Here is a 24,716-nt window from a genome sequence, read left to right as displayed (position 1 = left end):
CCTGCCTTCGGATAGGCACGGTGCGCTGGCCACAACGCACCGACTGCGGCGGCCATTGGAGGGTGAACCAATGGCAAAGGAAGACCTTTCTCTCTGTCTCTCTCACTGTCCACTCTTCCTGTCAAAAAATAAAAAAAAATTTTTTTAAATTAAAAAAAAAAATAGAGGATACCAAAAAATGGAAAAATCTTCCATGCTCAGGGACTGGAAGAATCAATATCATCAAAATGTCCATTCTCCCAAAAGCAATTTATAGATTCAATGCAATATCAATCAAATTCCAAAGACATTCTTCTCAGATCTGGAAAAAAAGATGCTGAAATTCATATGGAGGCACAGGAGACTTCAAAGAGCTAAAACAATCTTGTACAACAAAAACAAAGCTGGAGGCATCACAATACCAGTGTTCAGGACATACCACAGGCCATTTGTAATCAAAATAGCATGGTACTGGTACAGAAACAGATGGATAGACCAAAGGAACAGAATAGAAACACCAGAAATCAATCCAAACATCTACAGCCAACTTATATTTGATTAAGGATCTAAAACCAATTCCTGGAGCAAGGACAGTCTATTCAATAAATGGTACTGGGAAAACAGGATTTCCACGTACAGAAGCATGAAGCAAGACCCCTCCCTTACACCTTACACAAAAATCCACTCTGGCCTGTGCTGCGGCTCACTGGGCTAATCCTCCACCTGAGGCGCCAGCACCCCAGGTTCTAGTCCTGGTTGAGGTGCCGGATTCTGTCTGGTTGTTCCTCTTCCAGTCCAGCTCTCTGCTGTGGCCTGGGAGTGCAGTGGAGGATGGCCCATGTCCTTGGTCCCTGTACCCACATGGGAGACCAGGAGAAAGCGGGATCAGCGCAGTGCGCCAGCCATAATGCGCCAGCCATGGCGGCCACGTCGCTGGTGAACCAACGGAAAAAGTAAGACCTTTCTCTCTGTCTCTCTCTCTCTCACTGTCTAACTCTGCCTTTCAAAAAAAAAAAAAAAAAACCCCACTCAACATGGATTAAAGATCTAAATCTACGACCCAACACCATCAAATTATTAGAGAATATTGGAGAAACCCTGCATATATAGGCACAGGCAAAGACTTCTTGGAAAAGACCCTGGAGGAACAGGCAGTCAAAGCCAAAATTAACAACTGGGATTAGATCAAATGGAGAAGTTTCTGTACTGCAAAAGAAACAGTCAGGAAAGCAAAGAGGCAACCAACAGAATGGGAAAAAATATTTGCAACTATGCAATAGATAAAGGATTAATAAGCAGAATCTACAAAGAGATCAAGAAACTCCACAACATCAAAACAAACAACCCACTTAAGAGATGGGCCAAGGACCTCAATAGACATTTTTCAAAAGAGGAAATCCAAATGGCCAACAGGCACATGAAAAAATGTTCAAGATCACTAGCAATCAGGGAAATGCAAATCAAAACCACAATGAGGTTTCACCTCACCCCTGTTAGAATGGCTCACATACAGAAATCTACCAACAACAGATGCTGGCGAGGATGTGGGGAAAAGGGGACATTAACCCACTGTTCGTGGAAATGCAAACTGGTAAAGACACTATGGAAGTCAGTTTGAGATTCCTCAGAAACCTGAATATAACCCTACCATACAACCCAGCCATTCCACTCCTTGGAATTTACCCAAAGGAAATTAACTTGGCAAATAAAAGAGCTGTCTGCACCTTAAAGTTTTTTGCTGCTCAATTCACAATAGCTAAGAACTGTAATCAACCTAAATGCCATCAACAGTAGACTGGATAAAGAAATTATGGGACATGTACTCTATAGAATACTATACAGCACTTAAAAAAATGAAATCCGGTCATTTGCATGAAATTGGAGGAATCTGGAAAACATCATGAAATGATGAAATAAGTCAGTGCCAAAGGGACAAATATCTTATGTTCTCCCTGATCAGTGACAATTAACCATACACCAAAAAGGAAAACCTGTTGAAGTGAAATGGACACTATGAGAAACGGTGACTTGATCAGCCCTTGTCCTGACTGTCGATGAACAACTTAATACTTTATCCCATTTAGTATTTTTTTTGTTCTACTTAATTGCACTGGTTGAACTCTTTAATTAATACATAATTATTCTTAGGTGTTTAAATTTAACTAAAAGTGATCCCCATTAAATAAGAGTGGGAATAAGAGAGGGAGAAGAGGTATAGTTTGGCACATGCTCACTCAGACTTGCCCCAAACGGTAGAGTTAGAAACGTACCAGGGGATTCCAATTCATTCCCATCAAGGTGGCATGTACCAATGCCATCTCACTAGTCAAAGTGATCAATTTCAGTTCACAATTGACCATAATGAAAGGATTAAGAGTCAAAGGGATCACATAAACAAGGCTAATGTCTTCTAATACTAACAAAGAATTAAAAAGGAGAGACTGATCCAACACAGGAAGGGGGATACACAGCAGGCTCATAGAATGGCAGATGTCCTAAATAGCACTCTGGCCTCAGAATCAGCCCTTAAGGCATTTGGATCTGGCTGAAGAGCCCATGAGAGTATCGTAGGAATGGAAAACCAAGACACTCTGAAAAAAAAAATCCTAATTGAAAGATCTCTGTGAGTGAGATGCCAGTGGAAAGAATGGTCCATCAAAGAAGGAGGTACCTTTCTCTGAAGGGAGGAGAGAATTTCCACTTTGACTATGGCCTTGTCTAAATAAGATCAGAGGTGGCAAACTCAAGTGGCTTCCATAGCCACGCCATAATCAAGAGTGTCAATAGTTTTTTTTGTTTGTTTGTTTTTGTTTTTGTTTTGACAGGCAGATTGGACAGTGAGAGACAGACAGAGAGAAAGGTCTTCCTTTTTGCCGTTGGTTCACCCTCCAATGGCTGCACCGGCTGGTGCGCTGCGGCCGGCGCACCGCGCTGATACGAAGGCAGGAAACAGGTACTTATCCTGGTCTCCCTTGGGGTGCAGGGCCCAAGCACCTGGGCCATCCTCCACTGCACTCCCTGGGCACAGCAGAGAACTGGCCTGGAAGAGGGGCAACCGGGACAGAATCTGGCGCCCCAACTGGGACTAGAACCTGGTGTGCTGGCACCACAAGGTAGAGGATTAGCCTAGTGAGCCGCGGCGCCGGCCAAGTGTGTCAATTGTTAACTCAACAACAGGAGTCACTGTGCACTTACTCCCCATGTAGGATATCTGTGCTTCATGTGTTGTACAATGTGAATTAACGGTATAACTAGTACTCAAACAGTAGTTTACACTTTGTGTTGCTATGTGGGTGTAAACTGTTGAAATCTTTACTTAATATATATAAATTGATCTTCTGTATATAAAGATAATTGAAAATGAATCTTGATGTGAATGGAATGGGAGAGGGAGTGGGAGATGGGATGGTTGCGGGTGGGAGGAAGGTTATGGGGGGGGGGGGAAGCCACTGTCATCCAAAAGCTGTACTTCGCGAATTTATATTTATTAAATAAAAGTTAAAAAAAGAAATACAAAGTAAATAATAGGAATATTAATGCAAAAATAGCAGGTCCAAGTTGTTACTTATCAATAGTCACCTGGAATGTAAATGGCTTCAGCTCTCCAATTAAATGATACAGACTGGCTGAATGTATTAAAAACCAAAACTAGGTTGTTCGCTGCCTACCAGAAACACATCTCACCATCAAAGACAAAAATACATGCAGACAGAAGGTGAAAGAATGGAAGAATATATTCCATGCTAAGAGAAACCAGAACAGAGCTGGTGTAGCCATCCTAATATCAGACAAAATAGACTTTAACAAAATAGACTTTGTCATTAAAAGCGACAAAGCAGGGCACTTTGTAGTGCTTAAGGTATCAATTCAACAGGAAGATGTGAATATGGTAAATGTATAATGCACCTAATTACAGGTCACCTGGCTATTTAAAAGAAATGTTAAGGGATCCAAAGGGAGACATAGACTCCAATACAATAGTAATGGGGGTTTTCAATACCCCACTTTCATCAATAGAAAAATCAACCAGACAGAACATCAGCATGGACACAGAGTTAATTGACACTATAGGCCAAATAGACCTAATAGATAGCTACAGAATTTTCATCCTACAGATACAGAGCACACATTCTCAGCAATGAACAGAATTTTCTCTAGGATAGACCACATGCTAGACCATAAAGTAAAACTCAGCAAATTCAAAAAAATCTAAATCTCTCCATGCGTTTTCTCTGACCACAACAGAATGAAGTTGCAAATCAACAACTCAAGAATTTCTATAACATATGCAAATACATGGAGACTGAACAACACACACCTGAATGAATGGTGAGTCATTGAAGAAATCAAAAGAGAAATTGAAAAACTTCTGGAAATGAATGAAGATGATAATGCAACATATCAAAACTTATGGGATACAGCAAATGCAGTGTTGATGACAATTTCCAGCAGTTGGTGCCTACAGCAAGAAATTGGAAAGGCACCAATAAATGAGCTATCAATGCATCTCAAGAAGCTAGAAAAAGAATAGCCAACCAAACCAAAAGTAGTCAGAGAAGAGAATTAATTAAATTAGAGAATAAATAAACATAATTGAAACAAAAAATACAAAAGATCAGTGAAATAAAGTGCTGATTTTCTGAAAAAATAAAATTGACCCACCATTGGCCCAACTAATGGAAAAAAAAAAGAGAGAGAGAAAAAGAGAAGATGCAAATCAATAAAATTAGAGAAGAAAAGGAAATGTAGCAACAGAAACCACAGAAATAAAAAGAATTATCAGAAATTACTACAAAGAGCTGTATGCCAACAAACTGGAAACCTAGAAGAAATGGATAGATTCCTGGACACATACAACCTACCTAAATTGAGCCATGAAGACACAGAAAGCCTAAACAGATCCATTACCAAGATGGAAATTGAATCTGTAATAAAGAACCTCTTCCCCAAAAAGCCCAGGACCAGATGGCTTCACTGCTGAATTCTACCAGATATTTAAAGAATAACTAACTTCAGTTTTTTCTCAAGCTATTCAAAACAACTGAAAGAGAGGGAATCCTCTAAACTCCTTCTATGAAGTCAACATCACCTTAATTCTAAGCCTGAAAAAGACACAACAGAGAAAGAGAACTACAGACCAATTTCCTTCATGAACATAGACACAAAATTCCTCAATAAAACATTAACCAATGAAATCCAGCAACAAATCAGAGAGATCATTCACCTGGACCAAGTGGGATTTATCCAAGTTATGCAGGGATGGTTCAACATTTGCAAATTAATCAATGTGATACATTACATTAACAAATTGAAGAACAAAATCCATATGATTATCTCAATAGATGCAGAGAAAGCATTTGATACAACACTGTTTCATGATGAAAATTTTAAGCAAATTGGGCATAGAAGGAACAATCCTCAACACAATCATGGTAATTTATGACAAACTCATGTCCAGCATCCTCTTGAATGGGGAAAAGTTGGAAACATTCCTACTGAGATCTGGAAACAGACAAGGATGCCCACTCTCACCACTGCTTTTCAATGTAATCCTGGAAGTTTTAGCCAGAGCCATTAGTCAAGAAAAAGAAAAAGAAATCAAAGGGATACAAATTGGGAAAGAGGAAGTCAAACTACCCATATTTTCAGGATGACATGATTATATATATATATAGGGGATCCAAAAGACTCTACTAAGAGACTATTGGAAATCTCAGAAGACTTTGGTTAAACAGCAGGATATGAAATCGACACACAAAAATCAATAGCCTTTGTATACACAGACAATGCCATGGCTGAGGAAGAACTTCTATGATCAATCTCATTCACATTAGCTACAAAAGAAAATCAAATACTTTGGAATAAATTTAACCAAAGCCAAAATTGATAATGAGATTATATCAAATTGAGAAGCTTCTACACTGCAAAAACAAAAGAAAACAAAACAAAAACAACATTCCACAAAGTGAAGAGGCAACTGACAGAATGGGAGAAACTATTTGCAAATTATGCAACTGACAAGGGATTCATAACCAGAATATATACAGAGATCAAAAACTCAACAACAATAAAACAATCCAGTTAAGAAATGGGCAAAGGACTTAAACAGACATTTTTCCAAAGAGGAAATCCAAATGGCCAAGACACATGAAAAAATGCTTAGGATCACTAGCCATCAGGGAAATGCAAATCAAAACCACAAAGAGGTTTCACCTCACCCCAGTTAGAATGGCTTTCATACAGAAATCACCAAACAACAAATGCTGGTGGGGATGGGGGGAAAAGGTACTCTAATCCACCATTGGTAGGAATGTAAAGTGGTACAGCCACTGTGGAAGACAGTATGGAAATACCTCAGAAATCTGAATATAGAGCTACTGTATTACCCAGCTATGCCTCTCCTAGGAATTTACTCAAAGGAAATGAAATCAGCATATGAAAGAGGTATCTGCAACCCAATGTTTATTGCAGATCAGTTCACAATAGGTGAGAAATTGAATCAACCCAAATGCTTGTCAACTGAAGACTGGATAAAGAAAATATGGGATATGTACACCATGGGATACTACATAGCAGTTAAAAAAGTAAAATCCTGTCATTTGCAACAAAATGGATGAAACTGGAAAACATCACACTTAGTGAAATACACCAGTCCCAAAAGGAAAAATAGCACATATTCTCCCTGATCTGTGATAACTAATAGAGCACCTAAAAGGTAATCTATATAAGTGACGTTAACACTTCAAGATAAAATGACTTTGAACAGCCCTTGTCTTAACTATGAGGAACAGGTTGTTTTTGTTTTTGTTTTTCCCATACAACTTGTTGAACTCTTTACTTGGTATAGAGTTAACTGTATGTGTATAATGTTAATTGAAAATAGATCTTAGTAAAAAATAAGAATGAGAATAGAGGTGGAAGGAGGAAGGGGATGGCAATGTGGGTGAGTGGGTGAGTATGGTGGGAAGAATCACCAGATTCCTAAAGTTGTACTTAGGAAATGCACGAGGTTTGTATTCCTTAAATAAAAGGTTTCTGGGGGAAAAAGACTGATATTGTCAAATGTTGGCAAGGATATAAACAAACAGGAACTTTCACACTTGACATGATGGGTTTTCAATTAATATTAGGAATCAGGCAAAATTTGATTTCATTATCTACTAAATTTAAACATACTCAGTTCTAAGTGGTTATCTTTCATAAATATATATATATATATAATATCTATATCAACTTATTGCAGCAAGTTTGTACAAGAACATTCATAGCCAAAAACTATAAACAACTCAAGTATCTATAATGAAATGTGGCATATTCATATACAGTCATGCATTGCTTAATGAAGGAGTTATGTTCTGAGAAATGAGTCATTAGCTGATTTCATCATTGTTCAACCATAAATATACTTATATAAACTTAGATAACTATGACATCACATATAATCTAAAATAATCTATTATAATCTGATTACACCTCGATTATATATGCAGTATATTGTTGGCTAAAGTGCTGTTATGTGGTGCATGACTAGTGGAACAGTAATAAAAAAGAAACAAACAACTGCTACACAAAACTGAGATGAATCACAGAAAATAATGGTGACCAAAGGAATGCAGATACCAAAGAATACTTACTAAAGAGCTACACAAAATGTTATATATGTAAAAATTGCCATTTACATAAATTTTACAACAAGTGAAACCAATTTGTGGTGTTAAAAGATAGCAGTTTTAGGCCAAGGGAATGATTGAGGGGGGGCAAAGTAGCTTCTTCGGGATTGGCAATTTTCTTCTATTGTGCTTGAGACTGTGACAAATAATGAGTAGGGGGAAGAGCTTCAAATTTATCCTGAATTGTGAATTGTGATAATTCAATGGCTGTACTTCTATATTTTTTGCACCTTTCTATATTAACATCAAATGGCCCCTAAAAAGGCTGCAAGAAACTGAGACTCGTCTAAGGAGTGGACAGAGCTATTAATCTTATCTACCAGGTCAATTTGACTTGGGTGATGTGCACATAAGGTCTATTTTGTCTTAGCCATCTGGAACAACCCTGAGCAATCCTTTGTTCTTTATCTGTACATTCCTTATCTATTCCCAGAAATGTCCTCCTTAAAACTAATCAGTAGATTTCTTTTAAGAAGCCTCTTTTCAGAGATAATATCCTATCTCTGAAGGTGCTTGTATCCAATCCTTTTCTAATCTCCAAACCAATGAGAAATTAGGTCTCTCTATCTCTCTCTCTCTCTCTCTCTCTCTCTCTCCACCTTTAACTAAAGCCTGCCTTTTACAGGCCAAGTCAATGTATGTTCAATGTGTAATACATATATTCTGACTAGAATTTGACCACTTTGGAATACTTTCCAAAAGAAATTGAAAAACACTGGGTTTGTGTCTCCAGAATATCGCTCATATTCTGCTGTGGACACACCTTATATTAACTTTTGTTATAGAATCTTTATTTCCATGAACAGTACAAATGGCATAGCTCAATAAATTATACATTTTTACTTATTTTTAAAAGATGTGTTTATTTATTTGAAAGAGTTGCACAGAGAGAGAGAGAGATCTTCCATCTACTGGTTCACACCCCAGATGGCTATAACAGCCAACACCGGGCCAGGCTGAAGTCAGGGCCCAGGAGTTTCATCCAAGTCTTCAACACCAGTGGCAGCAGCCCAAACACTTGGGCCATCTTCTGCTGCTTTTCCCAGGCCATTAGCAGGGAGCTGGGTCAAAGTGGAGCAGCCGGGGCTCAAACTGGAGTCCATATGAGACGCCTGCATTGCAGGCGGTGGTTATTTCCTCTATGCCACAACATCAGCCCCCATAGTATTTATTTTCAAAATATATCATATTACCCTGTATAGGAAAGATTTGGGGAAAGAGATTTGTCTATTCTTTAAGTTTTCCTATAGGAAAAATTCTCATTTTTCTATTTTATTACTTTTTACTTAATAATTTTATTGAGACACAATTCACATATCATTAAATTCACCCACTTAAAGTGCACAACCATTTCTTTTTATCACCTGGATTCTTCAATGATGTTCAAGTGTGATCTAGAGTTAATGACCCTCAATGTAAAAAAAAAAGTTTTAGAAATAGAACAGATATTTTCTTTGTAAGCTTTTGTTTCAATAACCTATTTTAATGTAAAAATTATTTATTGTAAAAAACAAGATGTTGAAAGTAAACAGAGATATATTCAGGGAAAAAACTCAGAGCAATATTCTGAATGAGTTTTTCAGTTGTTTGGTTTTTGTTTTACTTAAAAAATCTTACTTTCATTCTCTAATACCTCTTTAAGGCTAATTTTTCTATCTATTCTCTTTCCTTTTCTATCCCTATAGTAACTAGTCTAAATTTTTGTAATTCTCAGGGCATCTTCCTCATTCTCAAAAGATAAATTTTCCTCAATTACTTAAACCTCCATCATTTTTCATCCCAATATCTGTAAGTCTATCTAAATTACTCACTTATTTGCTAAAGTTTCAAATTTTTTTAAAAACTTATTTATTTAAAAGGCAGAGATACAGAGAAGAGAGGTGGGATAGACAGAGGGAAAAGGAGCAGGAAAGGGAGAGGCATTGAGAGAGAGAGAGAAGGAGTGATGGAGAGGGTAAGAGAGAGAGGGAGAGAAGAAGAAAGAGAGAGAAATATCTTTCATCTGCTGGTTCACTCCCCAAATGGCACATTAGGAGCCTGGAACTCCATCCAGGTCTCCCATGTGGGTGGCAGGGGCCCACCCATTCAGGCCATCTTCTGCTCCTTTCCCAGGTACATTAGCAGGGAGCTGTATCAGAAGCAGAGCAACCAGGACTGGTGCTCCTGTTGGATGCAATCATTGCAGACAATGGCTTAACCCACTGTTCCATGATGCCAGCCTACACAGCTTCAAATCTTGACTCTATTTTGATGTTTAGAAATATTTCCCGAGGGTTTGCTACAAGTCAGTCATAACACAATAGCAAAAACAAACACATCTCCCTCCACAAGTAATAGCTAGTACTATCATGGACGAAATACAGAATGCCACAGAAGCACAGGAGGCACAACTGAGACTTAAACCGAGGGTGGGTCAGGATACTTTAGGGAAATGGTTTCTAAGCCAATATGACTGTAGTTTATTTAATAAAGTTCTCTACAATACAGGAAAAACACAGGGTAAAATGTGTCTCTATCTTGTTAACCATTCCGTTCTTAGTATCTGTACAGTACTTGCAAAGAGAAGCATTGAATCTTTACAAGGCATGAAGGCCAATGCCATGTTATTTAAAATATTTAAACATTAGTATGGCTAGATATATAGGTTAAATATCTATATCATCCCAAGATATGGATTTAAATTTTCTTTATACCTTCTATAGTTTTTAATTAAGAAAAGTCAGTTAAATGGTCTAAATATCATTCTATCTGTGTATGCTGATGGTAATAATACTTAATTTATATGTTGGTTTTAATAATGAGATAAAACAACATATGAAAAAAACCCATTTCAGAGCCTAGCATCCTGAAGATACAATAAACATGTGATTTTTTTTCTAGATTACTTTCAAATGAATTATAGTTGTGGTCAGATGAATTTAAAATATGCAAAATCCAAGGTAGAATGTGAACATTCTATTTTGTCTTTTATGATTTTTCTCAAGTGCTGAACTTAACAATTTAGTCTGATTTTAATCTTTAAATTCATTTATCCTTATTCTTCTCTATGAGAGAAAAAAAATTTTTTTGACAGGCAGAGTGGACAGTGAGAGAGAGAGACAGAGAGAAAGGTCTTCCTTTTCTGTTGGTTCATCCCACACTGGCCGCTGAGGCCAGCGCACTGCGCTGATCTGAAGCCAGGAGCCAGGTACTTCTCCTGGTCTCCCATGCGGGTGCAGGGCCCAAGGACTTGGGCCATCCTCCACTGCACCCCTGGGCCACAGCAGAGAACTGGCCTGGAAGAGGGGCAACCAAGACAGAATCCGGTACCCCGACCAGGACTAGAACCTGGTGTGCCGGTGCCGCAGGTGGAGGATTAGCCTATTGAGCCACGGTGCCAGCCTCTATGAGACAAATTTAACATTCACTGTTCATTCATTTACCCACTTAGCAAATTTGTGCCTATATGTCAACCTTAGATTATACTTTATTATTATTATTCAACAGAATGTATTCAGAGCCTATTATCTGTACAGAACTGTAATTTATCATTCACAGAACAGTCTATACAGGTACTGCTAGATAGCTTCTAGCATACTTCCAGATGCTTAGTTAATATTTTCTTTCCTTTTCTAATAATGAAGATAACTGGTAGATTTCATCCAAAGTCAGTAATAAAAATAGACTAAAATAACTCATCGGTTTATTTAAAAGCTAGTATCTTTTGGAGCAACTATATAATGTTGCTTTAAAATATTTCAAGAGACAAATAAACAACTTAGAATCTAATAAATTGCATTAAATGTCAACTCCACACGTTATTCACCAATCTATATACTTTAGGTCTGTATGGGATGGTTGCCAATACCACAGTTTTTTAGTATATATAAACTTGTCAGAGAAAAACAGATCCAAAAAGGATAATTAAGTTCTTTGGCCTACCAAATACAATCAAATAAGAAGAATTATATCTATAGATTGAAAAAGCAAAGTATGAATTTCAGGCCATTTGGCCATTTTCCCCTGCATGTCTCAATTGACCTTTATCTAAACTATGCTTCTACAGAAATCATCTAATTGATCTGTGTGAAGATAAAATTTTGTTCTACCAATATTATAGAAGAAAATCTACAATTAAGTTGAATACTTCCTTTTACTACAGGACACATAAAAAGAATCTTAATTTAATCTAACTAACTTTGAGTTAATCTAATCTAACTTTAACTTGTCATTAAAAATGACTTATACACTGTCATTAATTTTCTTATTTTAAAAATAAAGGCCATAAGCCTAATAAATAAAAGGTAATGACTTTATTACTTTAAATTCTGGTAATTACATTATGATTATTTCAAGGATCACAACACAAATATTTAGAAAAGAAAACTATCACTGAAGAGTTTTAAAATGAGAACGGGAAATTGGAAGTAGTTTCAGATTGCCTAATGCAAAATTGAGAGCATAGTCAAAACATCACATGTAAATTTGCAAAGGAAACATAATAGACTGGAAATTGGAATAATTTGGAATTCTTCCCCTGGAAAGAAACAAACTTAAGGTCTCTAATCTCTAAAGAAATTTTTTTAAAAATCATCTAGTGACTCTAGTATTGGAAAAATATTGCTGTCTTCATTTTGAGTATCATTAAAGCTGTCTAAAACTCATAATTCAGGAGTAAATAAATAAACGTAATTTCAGCCTCAAAACCAAAATTACGTTTCAGAAGAAAAATGAGAAAAATGTTCACAATATATTCAGTTAAGAAAGCAAATTATCTAATTCTGCTCAAGATTACTAAGTAATTCATTTATATCTTACTTCCATTAAAACTGCAGTTAAAATGTAGAAAGAAAACAAACACATAACAAAGAGGGTCAAGAAGTCTTCAGCAGACAAAGGATTTCAACACATATTCTTTTATGAATGTGTTGCCAAAATAAATGAAGCGCAGGAAACTTCAGCACAAAATACACTAAAGGGAGAGTCCATAGTGTAGATGAAAACCAACCTTCCCTCAATTAGCATGAGGCTCTGGGTTTGGGTTCTTATCTCTGAAGGCCCAACACAGAAGGTAGGGGATAAATATAAAAATTTTGAAAGTCTTGTATGAAACTAACGTGCCAGTCATCCTCTTTCATGTTCCATTTTGTCCTGTCTTTGGCCTGTTTAGTCTATTCTTAGTAGTTTCACATTAGTGAAAGTACTCCCACAACCAATATCTGATCGCTCTTGGTATCTGAACAAGTTCGTTATCCTTCATCTTTGATGAATCAATCCTTAGCCAACCTTTAACAAGAATCTTGTTAGGTCAGATTGGCAAGACTCACCCTAACGTAATGTCTCCTTTCAGTAATTTTCCACCCACTGACCCCATTACCCTGCTCCATGTTTATTAGTTCTTTGCTGTACTTGATTTCTCTTCCCTAATGTAATTATATTATAATAGTCTTGAATAAAGACTTCCTTAACACTTTAACAAATGGCAGAAAAATTTCTTTAATGAACCCAGTAGAATGTTATAATAAATTTAATCAGCACTGACACATAATTTATTTTTTAAAAGATTTTATTTCTTTATTTGAGAGGTAGAATTACAGACAGTGAGAGGGAGAGACAGAGAGAAAGGTCTTCCTTCTGCTGGTTCACTTCCGAAATGGCCACAAAGGCCAGAGCTGGGCTGATCCAAAGCCAGGAGCCAGGAGCTTCCTCCGGGTCTCCCATGTGGGTGCAGGGGCCCAAGGACTTGGGTCATCCTCCACTGCTTTCCCAGGCCATAGCAGAGAGCCAGATTGGAAGAGGAGCATCTGGGATACAAGCAGGCGCTTATATGGGATGCTGGCACTGCAGGTGGAGGATTAACCCACTGTGCCACAGCTCTGGCTCCACTGACATGTAATTTAGACGCAACTAAAAATATAGGTTATAATCAACTGCATATATTGCTAAATGCTATGAGAAACTCAATATCTAAATACCCCAAAATGAATCATGTTTGAAATTTACAGATATTATAACTGACTGTAGTTATAATAGTTAAAAAACTATATATACAGGAAAATGTACATAAATTAAAACTGCACATTCCAATTATTACCAAAAAAACATATTCAAATAACCAAAACCCAGTTTAAGGATTACAATATAAATCCCTTAGAAGTCTTTTGTGACCCCTTTCAATTAGTACCTCCTTTTCACTTCCAAAAAAATAATCATTAATATGATCCCTAAGTTTTATTTTGTCTGCTTTGGTCTTTACATAAATCGCACCATAACATATGTACTGTTGCGCTCACATGAGATTCACCCATCTTACTGCTTATAGTGACAGTTAGTTTTCATCCCTATAAAGTACTCTATTATGTAAATACATCACAATTTATCTATTCTAATGTTTCTAGCTATTTAGATTTTCAGTTTAGGACTGTTATGCAACAATTAATATTTTTATATATTGTGTCTATTTTTTATTTATTTATTTGAAAGGCAGAGTTACAGAGAGGCAGAGAAAAAGAGAGAGAGACATCTTTCATCCTCTGGTTCACTCCCCAAATGGCCGCAATGGCCAGAGCTGGGCCAATCCGAAACCAGGAGCCTAGAGCTTCTTCTGGTCTCCCATGCAGGTGCAGGGGCCCAAGGACAATTTCAGAGAGCTGGATCAGAAGTGGAGTACCAGACCTCAAACAGGCACATGTATGGGATACTCACACTGAAGGTGGCTGCTTTACCTACTATGCCACAGCGCTGGCCCCATGCCCATTTCTTTTTTTGTGTAATGTGCATACATTTCAGTTGGGTATATATGTAGAAATGGAATTTCTGGGTTATACATAGAAAATAATGCCAGATGACTTAGAAAGTGGTTGTACAAACTTATGCTCCTACAATAAGTATATATAAGCTTCTGCCACTCTACATCTTTGTCATCACTTTATACCATCAGTATTTTTCTGTCGTGTAGTGCTCTCTCATTGTGGTTCTCATTTAGAAGTTTTTTGCACAGAGATAAACACTTTTTCACTTATTTAATAAATTAATTTTAGGGGCAGAGAGAGAAAGAAAGAGACAAAGACAGAGCAAACTCCCATCTGCTGGTTCACTCCTCAAAGGCCTATAACAACTGGGGCTCGGCTCGGGCTAGAGCTAGATGCCAGCAATGCAATCCTGTCTCCCACTAGGTGTCAGGAGCCCAACTATTTGAGCTATCACCTGCTACCTCCTAGGATCTCCATTGGCAGGAAATGGGTATGGGACATGTACATCTTAACTTCTAGGCTAAATGGCTGTTCCAAAACTTATCTTTTAATTCTAGTTTTTCATGAAACCTTTCAAGTATCTTAATGTGCATATAAGGACTTGGCTCATGCAATTATGGAGGCTGAAAAGTCACACACTCTGTATTTTGCAAGCCAGAGACTCAATAGAACTGAGAATGTAGTTCAGTACAGTCTGAAAGTCTGAAAATTAGGAGAGCCAAGGATGTAAATTTCAATTCAAGGTCAGGAGAATACATATATCCTGCAAATATTCGGGTAGAGTGCATTTTCACTCCCCCCATCTTTTTGTTCTATTTAGGCCCCAATGGATTGCATGATTTTTACCCACAATGGGGAAGGCAAACTGCTTTATGCAGTCTACTGACTCAGATGCTAATCTCACCCGGAAACATCTCGAAGACATACCAGAAATAACATGTAATCAAACACCTGTGCACTCCATGGCACACTGTCAAAACTGACACCCCAAATTAACCATTATACCAAGTCAAAAATTTCACTTTTATACTGCATGAGTTGTGTAATGGCTTTGAAAATTATCTCCTTTCCTTTGCTATATAATGTATTTCTTTTTTTCTTTTTTTTTTACTTTTATTTAATAAATATAAATTCACAAAGTACAGTTTATGGATTACAATGGCTTTCTCCCCCCCATAACTTCCCTCCCACCCGCAACCCTCCCCTCTCTCGCTCCCTCTCCCATTCCATTCACATCAAGATTCATTTTCAATTATCTTTATATACGGAAGATCAATTTAGTATATATTTCAACAGTTTGCACTCACACAGAAACACAAAGTGTAAAATACTGTTTGAGTACTAGTTATAGCATTAATTCATAATGTACAACAAATTAAGGACAGAGATCCTACATGAGGAATAAGTGCACAGTGACTCCTATTGTTGACTTAACAATTGACACTCTTGTTTATAGCGTCAGTAATCACCCCAGGCTCTTGTCATGGGTTCCAAAGCTATGGAAGCCTTTTGAGTTTGCCAACTCCGATCTTACATATCAAAAAATCATATGCCATCGAACATTTTTAGTGATCAAATTATAACTCAATTTGGTCCCTCTGTAGAATTTTCCAAAGCAGCTGAAAATCACTATTATCAAGACTTAGGTCAGATTAAAGGTACTGAAAGAGACAATTACCAAAGAAGAAAGTGTTAAGAGACCAATCAGAACACTCTGAAGTAGATCAGTTTCAAGGAAGAAAATATGCAAGTCCAGACCTGAGAACTAATATTCTGAAAATGTTAACCAAATAACTCCCTGTCAAGCTTTCACTTACCTTCCAAGGTTTAGAATATCTGTTGCCCAGTTTGAATACTGATATTTTAAGATACACACACATGTGCAAACACACACTGTAAAAGGAGTCATGACTTTTAAAGAGTTTACAACCTTCTCCTCCTTCCCACCTCTGTGTACACCAGGGTGCTTGCCTACGTGTGTATATAAGAGACATAAAGAAAAAGATTATGTATGCTAGATACCAGAGTTTCCAGTTTTAGGGGTATCCTTGAACTCACTTTTTATTCTTGCCACTAAAATTATTCTCTTACCCTAAATAACTTAAACCTGTAGCGGTGATATGTGGGAAGAAAAGAGGAAGAAAATACCACTGATGAAATGACTCTGAATTTGATATTAATATGAAAAGACAGATATCTCTATTACAACTTAGTGGTTTTAATACCTTAAGCCTGTTCTGCTGACACTGAAAAAACTTATCTATACAGGATCTCAGCACAGTTCTCAAAATATAAACCCAAGAAACAGAAAGCATGACCTCTAAGATCAATATACAATTTAAATCACAAACACAAATTTACTTAAAATTTTTTCTGCAAAGATTGCAGTCTTAATATTTTCTCTAACTTTTTGTACTTGGCAGCTCAGAAACACTTAGCACTCACTTAAAAAAACAGCAATCTTCATTGTTTTCACGTGTTGTCTAATTAAACAAATAAAAATATTTAAATACAGAGAAGTAACTTGTCTCACAGGAGATGTGCCTGGGCCCACATTCTTTATTCAGATATTGTTGTGAAATCCATCCTACCCCATGGAAAAAAGAACCTAACCACGATCATTATTATTTCCTTCAGGACTTCTGCCCTTGATGAACATCTAGACCTTGGTGAGAAGGTGCAGGGAGGTAGGAAAAGGTGGAAGTGGAGCTCATGTGATATTTATCCCAATTTTTATTTACAGGAACTTTTAAACAGGACACTTTAAAAGGTGCCTGGTTTAACAGTGTTTAATTCAGTTCAAAATGGCCATTCTGTAACAACACACACACAAATGCTTCAAAGAGTTGATGGAAAAAATATATTATGAAAAAAAACTATGCATGATTTCAAAATTTTTACAGCAAAATAAACTTTTTAATTTCATTTTTGCATGAACATATATATTGGATTTATATAAGGGTAACTCAAACACACACACACACTTAATAGAGTTTACTGAGGAAAGAAAGGTTCATGAATCAGGCAGCACTCTAATCCAGTAGATTCACAGAACTCCACCCAATAACATGGCCAGACTGTGATATACAGAGAAATGAAGCAGCATACAGAAACAGCTTGACTGGTTACAGCTCAGCATTTGCCTTATTTGGACATGGTGTGATGAGGCATTTGCCTGAGAAGGACATGGTCTGGTCAGCTGGCACAACAGAACAGGCTGAAGCTTGGCGGCTGTGATTTGTTTAGACTCAACTTTATCTGCTACAAATATACACTTCAATTAGGTTACACTTCATTACTTAGGGAGGCGGCCTGAGGCCACATTTAATTTAATAGATATCTGCAGAAGAAATGTGCTTCCAGTACTACTGAATGGCATTCTTATGGTGTATAATGAACTATTTTCAGAAGCTAATGGAGGACATGGGCCCAGAAAAAGTCTATGGGCTTAGAAAAAAATGGAAGTAAAACAACAAAAAATGCTTTCTTTGAAATTCACATACTAGGTTAAGATTAACAGGAAATAATGCAAACTGCTTAGACAGGAGTGCTAACAAAATCCCACATTCCCAGACCCAGCTCCACAAGTCAACATACATGCTGCGATTTACAACAACTTTTAAAAGTAATTCTTTTCTGCTGGTTTGAAACGTGACTTTCAACATAAAGATAAAATTCCCCCAAATATATCTTATGTTAGGTAGGAAGATAAAAATTAGCCCAGGTGTGTGAAAGGGGCCTAAGGAAAACAAAGCACCTGAGGAAAGGAATATAGTGGACTCCGGCAGCCTCAGAAATGTGTCTTGGAAGCACACCTTGTAAGCAACCCAGTACTTTACGCTATAAAGTCTTGCCCATACCCCCAACGACTTTACAGGTGATCCCAGTCTTCCGATCAGTGAAGATACCCCAGGAGAATCCTCTCTTTTGGTGCCAAGAGGGCTACCTAGTCTGCTAAGATTGGTAATAAAACCTTGGGAAGAATTTTATGCACTTCACACCCAGCAAACTTCCAGAAGATGGTGGAAGGAAAGGAGAAACTGTGGAAAGAACCGGACTCCATGTCCTTATAAGCTCCAGCCTAAACACAAACCACACTCTCAGCTCTTTTCTGGGATGCCCACCTGGCCTGCAACCACACTTCACCTGTCCAAATGACTACGCACTCTCGCTCAGATCAGTCTGGGGAGGTGCCTATCCATCCTGACAGACGCCCCACCTCAACAAACCCCACTACTAGCTTACCACAACTCTGTCCTACATTTGAATTCTTTCCTGGGCAAGACAAGAACCTCTATTCCAGCTATCTTTGACAATGCTTATAGCAAGTATAATTTTTTTAAAGTAGTAAGTTGTTTTGAAAATTTCAAATTGTATTTGTGGTTGCAGAAAATTCAACAATGGTTTAAATCCACCCAAAATTGCCAAATCTGGCCTGGGAGAGAACTTTTCACATGTTACAATTTACAACTCTCTCTTAGAAAAAAAAGAAGCATTCCTTTAAAAAAAGGCCTATTCAGTCTTCAATAAATTTCAGTGGAATTAAGACTTGCTCAGGAGACCCAGCTACTTGGCAAAACAGTTGGCTAATGATCTAACAAGCCCCAAATTCTTCTGTTATTTAACCTAACAATGATTATCCACCTAGTCTCATTTTCCTATAACATGTCCCTACTAAGATTACATCTATTAATTGCATCATGGGAGATCTTTTCCTCAGCAGCAACATTATAGTAAAACAGTAACTCATGGTTATGACTAAAGTGTGTATCAAGTTTTTTCTATTTTATTTGCTAAAGCTAATTAAAGCAGATACATGTAAGTAAGAGGAAAGTGGCCACTTCTGGTAGATGCAATGAGATCTTGATTTATGTTTTGTCATAACCGCCACATCCAAAAGAAAAATAAAATAAAAGCTTTCTTTTTTAATTTTTTTTATTTGACAGGTAGAGTTATAGACAGTGAGAGGGAGAGACAGAGAGAAAGGTCTTCCTTCTATTGGTTCACCCCCACAAATGGCTGCTACAGCCAGTGCACTGCGCCGATCAGAAGCCAGGAGCCAGGTGCTTCCTCCTGGTTTCCCATGGTGCAGGGCCCAAGCACCTGGGCCATCCTCCACTGCCTTCCCAGGCCACAGCAGAGAGCTGGCCTGGAAGAGGAGCAGCCGGGACTAGAACCCTGCGACCATATGGGATGCCGGCGCCACAGGTGGAGGATTAACCAAGTGAGCTATGGCGCCGGTCTAAATAAAAGCTTTATTCTACTAAAATAATGTACGAATTTCATCAAGAAAATACTTTCGGTAGTGCAACTCATTTTTTCAAAAAGTTATAATCTTCAGGTGTGTACTTTAAATCAAAAATAGATCCTCTCACTGGATAAATTTTAAAACACCAACCTACATCCATTTTTATTTTTATTTACCTGAAAGGTAAAAACAGATTTCTCTACTTTTCAACAGTTCGCAAGTTATTCTGAACTGTGAATGAGAGTTCAAAAATTGAAAACATTTCTACACCTAAAAATTAAAAACTAGAATATTGCTTTATTTCTCATGATTTTGGATGTCTCAATCAATGTAACAGTACTGGGCAAAACGGAATGCTTAGTGGCTCGCTTTGACACGGAAAATTCACGCGGCCACATCGTACAGCGACTAAAAAAAGGTAAGGACTGATTCTTGCTCAAAATATTTAAAACACTGCTCACTCTCATCCCCCAGCTCAACAAATGGGTTCTCCTTTCTAAACGATTACGTTAATGTAGAGATTTTAACTTACTTTTTAAAATATGCAACTTTAGGTTGTGGTCTTTGCTCCTAACAGCTGTGAATTTTCACTCAACCCTAAACCAAAAAAAAAGCTCAACATTTAGGGATTCGATGATTGTTTGCAGCCCTTGTCTCTTGAGTTGAGGAAGTGTGTTTTTTTTTTCCCTTCATACTATTTGTTGAACTCTTAGTGTAGGGTGAACTTTATGATCATTAAGTAAACTTAAAATAGGTGTTTGTAAAAATTAAGAGTGGGAACGGGAGAGGGAGGAGGAAGAGGGACGGAGCGTGGGCAGGAGGGTGGGAAGTGTCACTACTACGTTCCTAACTCTATGGAATACACGAAACGTGCATAACTTAAATAAAATTTTTTTATAAAAAAGAGAGAGAGGCTCAACATTAAAACGTAGTTTCAAGCAAAACCATGTGTTGAATCCCTCCCGCTGGCTGAGCTGACAGTCGGGCGGCAAAGGTGTAGCTCCCCACACAGCGCACATTTAACTTAGAGACAGACCCCTCAGGTAACAAAACCCTGCTACTCAGAGACCCCCAGGTAACAAAACCCTGCTACTCAGAGACCCCCCAGGTAACAAAGCCTGCTATTCAGAGACCCCCAAGTAACAAAACCCTGCTCCTTAGAGACCCCCAGGTAACAAAACCCTGCTACTCAGAGACCCCCAGGTAACAAAACCCTGCTACTCAGAGACTCCCCAGGTAACAAAATCTTGCTACTTAGACCCCCAGGTAACAAAGCCCTGCTACTCAGAGACCCCACAACGTAACAAAACCCTGCTACTCAGAGACCCCCAGGTAACAAAGCCCTGCTACTCAGAGACCCCCCCACATAACAAAACCCTGCTACTCAGAGACCCCCCCCCACGTAACAAAACCCTGCTACTCAGAGACCCCCAGGTAACAAAGCCCTGCTACTCAGAGACCCCCAGGTAACAAAACCCTGCTACTCAGAGACCCCCCAGGTAACAAAACCCTGCTACTCAGAGACCCCCCAGGTAACAAAACCTGCTATTCAGAGACCCCCAGGTAACAAAGCCCTGCTACTCAGAGACCCCCCCCACGTAACAAAACCCTGCTACTCAGAGACCCCCCCGCCACGTAACAAAACCCTGCTACTCAGAGACCCCCAGGTAACAAAGCCCTGCTACTCAGAGACCCCCAGGTAACAAAACCTGCTATTCAGAGACACCCAGGTAACAAAACCCTGCTACTTAGAGACCCCCAGGTAACAAAGCCCTGCTACTCAGAGACCTCCCCCATGTAACAAAACCCTGCTACTCAGAGACCCCCCCCACGTAACAAAACCCTGCTACTCAGAGACCCCCAGGTAACAAAGCCCTGCTACTCAGAGACCCCCCCCACATAACAAAACCCTGCTACTCAGAGACCCCCCCGCCACGTAACAAAACCCTGCTACTCAGAGACCCCCCCGCCACGTAACAAAGCCCTGCTACTCAGAGACCCCCAGGTAACAAAACCCTGCTACTCAGAGACCCCCACGTAACAAAGCCCTGCTACTCAGAGACCCCCCAGGTAACAAAACCTGCTATTCAGAGACCCCCCAGGTAACAAAACTCTGCTACTCAGAGACCCCCACGTAACAAAGCCCTGCTACTCAGAGACCCCCCAGGTAACAAAACCTGCTATTCAGAGACACCCAGGTAACAAAACCTGCTCCTTAGAGACCCCCAGGTAACAAACCCTGCTACTTAGAGACCCCCAGGTAACAAAACCCTGCTACTCAGAGACCCCCAGGTAACAAAACCTGCTCCTTAGAGACCCCCAGGTAACAAACCCTGCTACTTAGAGACCCCCAGGTAACAAATCCTGCTACTCAGAGACCCCCAGGTAACAAATCCTGCTCCTTAGAGACCCCCAGGTAACAAAGCCCTGCTACTTAGAGACCCCCAGGTAACAAAACCCTGCTACTCAGAGACCCCCAGGTAACAAATCCTGCTCCTTAGAGACCCCCACGTAACAAAGCCCTGCTACTTAGAGACCCCCAGGTAACAAATCCTGCTCCTTAGAGACCCCCAGGTAACAAAACCCTGCTACACGGTGTGGCAGGGCCCTCCGCGCTGCCGACGGGGTCCCCAGTGCCCCGTCCACCACGCGCGACGAGGAGCCGGAGCCGCACCCCGGCGAAGCGCCGGCGCGGAAACCCGGAGCCCCCAGCCGGACGCTCAGCTGGAGCGCCGCGCTAGAGGGCGCCCCTCAAGGAGGCCACGGGCCCAACCGCCCCGCCGGCGCAGAACGCTTACCCAACGCCCCGCCGCCGCCGCTTCCGCTTTCCGCGTCGCCGCGGCCCCGCCCCGCCGCGGAGGCTCACGGGACACGTAGTTTCCCCTCACGCCCCGCCCCTCGCGCCCGCTCGCTTCCTCCAGGAGCCGCCGCGCGAACGCCCTCCCAGCTCCCTCGGGCCCGACTTCCGGTTTCCTCCGACGGCCTTGGCGCCGAGCCCGCGGCCGCTAGAAGCCCATGGGTGGGCGTTAGCGGCTCGTCCGCCCCCCGAGTCCCCTTCCACAGCGCTTCCTCTCCGCGGCGTCTGAGGCGGCCGCTGGCCGCTGTGGCTCTGTGGCGAGGCCGGCGACGCCGACGGGCCGGGCTCGCGCGCGGGCTGCTGGGTAACGGGCCTGCGGCGGCGGCGGCGGCGGCGGCGGCTCGTCCTCCTTCCAGAAGCTCCGGTGTCCAGCCCTGGGCCGGGCCGGGCCGCGGTGGGCCTGTGGCGGCCGAAGCCGAAGAATGGGAGTGTCTGTGCGGTGCCCCTACGGCAGCGGCCCTCGCCGGGGAAGCGGCGGTGTCCTCGAGGAAACCGGAAGCCCGTGGTGACCCCTGGCGACCCGGTTTGTGTTCCGTCGGTTCCCGAACACCCGGGGAAACGAAACTCGGCGGCCCTAGGGGTGGCCCTGCTCTGCCTGGCTGCGGGGTGAGTGACTCGCTTGGGTCAGGCGGGGCCTGGGGGTGCGGGCAGCGCGGCGGCCGGGGCCGGTCCGGAGAGACGCGTGAGGTGCCCCCTTGGCCCGCTCCCGCGCCGCCGCCTCAGCCCGGCTGCCCCTGTCCCCCGCCTCCTCGCTTCCTGGCCGTTTTCTGATCGACTCGGACGCCTTCGGGTTTTTGTTTTTTTCCATTATTGATTCGCTGGGATGCCGTTTAGATAGGGACCTGTGGCTAGGGCGGCACTACCTGGGGCGTCCAGGAGCAGCGAACCGCGAAGCCCTCTGACGGACACTGGGCACTGGTCGGTTTTCCGGTGTGTCCAGGACGGGTCTTGTTTGTTGAGTGACTACTACGCGCACTGTAGGCTGACTCTCTCCGTCCCTACCCACGAGCAACTCCAGTACTCCCAAGTGCGGCAGCCCCACTCACAGCACCAATGCGTTGCTTCAGGATGCGTTGGGAATACGCGTTAGTAGTCCAGCCCACGGACCCGCTGGACCCTTGCTCCTTAGGCATTGGATGCACTTCAAGTTCTAGGTTAGGTTGAGTAGCATCTGAAGGCGTCGTTTAAATTACAGCTGTGTTGATTTGCGCCTCTGGAGATAGGAATGGCTGGCCCTCCAGGGTGGTTACAAAGGATGAATTCAGTATTTTTTGGTAAATGGCGAGCTGTGTGCAAATGCAAAGTTTTAACATGAAGGAGACGAGCTAGAGTAACAAGCAATGGCACCGGATGAGATCAGAACACCGGGTGCTGAATTGTCAGCTTACTCGGGTGGCGTTCGTTAAGACATTAAAACTCTTTCCCGTTTTTCCTGTCACCGAAAGGAGGCTACTGCATACTCCACAGGGCACCAAAGCAGAGTTGTCGAGTTATGCTGACCCGCATCAGCTGCCTGGTTTTCATTACTGGCCGCTGTCCTCCCTGCACACCCCAACCCCTTTCTAATTCTCCTCCCTTTCCCTGCCTGTGTAATTGGGAGGTTTTTTTTATGATTTATTTATTTGAAAGGCAGAGTTACAGAGAGGCAGAGGCAGAGAGAGAGATCTTCCATCTGCTGGTTCACTCCTCAAATGCCCGCAACAGCCAGAGCTGAGTGGTTTTGGAGCCAGGAGTTTATTCCAGGTCTCTGAAGAGTGTACAGGGGGCCCAAGGACTTTCTGCTTTCCCAGGCCATAGCAGAGAGCTGGATTGGAAGTGGAGCAGCCGGGACTCAAACTGGCACCCACGTGGGATACAGGCCCCAGGAGTCTTTTGAGATAAATGTCCAGTTGCATTAACATGTGTTACTTAAAGGAAGTAATGAAAGTCAGTAGACTGTTCTTCATACTTATGCTGTCTCTGACAGTCGCAGGATTCCCTGAAATTCAAAATGATTTCTGGACTAAATGGGTTAGGGGAGGTCAGATAAATGAAAGTGTAATGTTTCGTGCTGAGTACATTTGTGTGCTTATGGGGCATTTGCTTGCTCAGGAATATAGACTTAAGTAATAAGTGATAGTGTCTTAGAGTGGCACTTGCTCCCTTCTTTATAAGCTAGTTAGACAATTTCTGCCTCTAATTATTTAATTAAAAGTAGAGAAAGAGTATTAGTTCATTTGCCTATATAAGAC

General features: G+C 40.7%; 2 protein-coding genes across 4 annotated transcripts in view; one reads left to right on the top strand and one right to left on the bottom strand.

Annotated features, from left to right (window-relative positions):
- ZCWPW2 (zinc finger CW-type and PWWP domain containing 2) overlaps positions 1-22,535 on the bottom strand; it is a 208,030-nt gene extending 185,495 nt beyond the window's left edge. The window contains exon 1 of the mRNA XM_051858906.3: positions 22,427-22,535. The gene's annotated coding sequence lies outside the window, so the exon portion shown is untranslated. The remainder of the gene's footprint in view (positions 1-22,426) is intronic.
- The window catches only part of AZI2 (5-azacytidine induced 2), a 38,929-nt gene continuing 36,734 nt past the window's right edge, over positions 22,522-24,716 (top strand). For 2 of the 3 annotated variants that reach the window (XR_007924458.3, XM_017346754.4), the window contains exon 1: positions 22,596-23,091. The gene's annotated coding sequence lies outside the window, so the exon portion shown is untranslated. Of the gene's footprint in view, positions 23,092-24,716 lie in introns of all 3 variants that reach the window. The other variant, XM_017346753.4, reaches the window with a different exon arrangement.

The sequence above is a fragment of the Oryctolagus cuniculus genome, chromosome 4, assembly GCF_051225735.1.
Source record: "Oryctolagus cuniculus isolate XC-2025 breed Fujian yellow rabbit chromosome 4, ASM5122573v1, whole genome shotgun sequence".
Lineage (NCBI taxonomy): Eukaryota > Metazoa > Chordata > Mammalia > Lagomorpha > Leporidae > Oryctolagus > Oryctolagus cuniculus.
This window is presented reverse-complemented; position numbering and strand designations above follow the sequence as displayed.